Raw genomic sequence first — 366 nt, 5'->3', positions numbered from 1 at the left:
GTCCCACAAAATGAAGAACTTTGACCCCCAACCATGGTTAGGCAGTATAGGACTCCCATGGGAGTCTTGGCCGAAAAAAAAAATAAATAAAAATTACTGCAAGGACGATTTATGTAAAAAAAAAAAATTATGCAGTTTTCAATAATGTCCAAGTGTGTTCTTATTCTACATATTCTTATTTAATATATGGTGATACACTCCGATCCACCTATTTCTCTGACCCTTGGAAAATGTCTATAATAAAAATGTTTCCCAAACCCTCCAAGCCATTTGAATATCCATCTTCCTTCCTACCATCCTATTTCACTCCTGCCCAATATGGGCAAAATCCTAGAAAAACTCTTATTAAAACGCCTCTATCCAATC

General features: G+C 35.8%; 1 protein-coding gene across 1 annotated transcript in view; it reads left to right on the top strand.

Annotated features, from left to right (window-relative positions):
• Positions 1-366, top strand: part of LOC106690349 (uncharacterized) — a gene marked incomplete at its 5' end in the record, with an annotated part of 28,369 nt that overhangs the window by 495 nt on the left and 27,508 nt on the right.

Source organism: Halyomorpha halys, unplaced genomic scaffold (assembly GCF_000696795.3).
Source record: "Halyomorpha halys isolate HHAL.00 unplaced genomic scaffold, Hhal_1.1 Scaffold1675.1, whole genome shotgun sequence".
NCBI lineage: Eukaryota > Metazoa > Arthropoda > Insecta > Hemiptera > Pentatomidae > Halyomorpha > Halyomorpha halys.
This window is presented reverse-complemented; position numbering and strand designations above follow the sequence as displayed.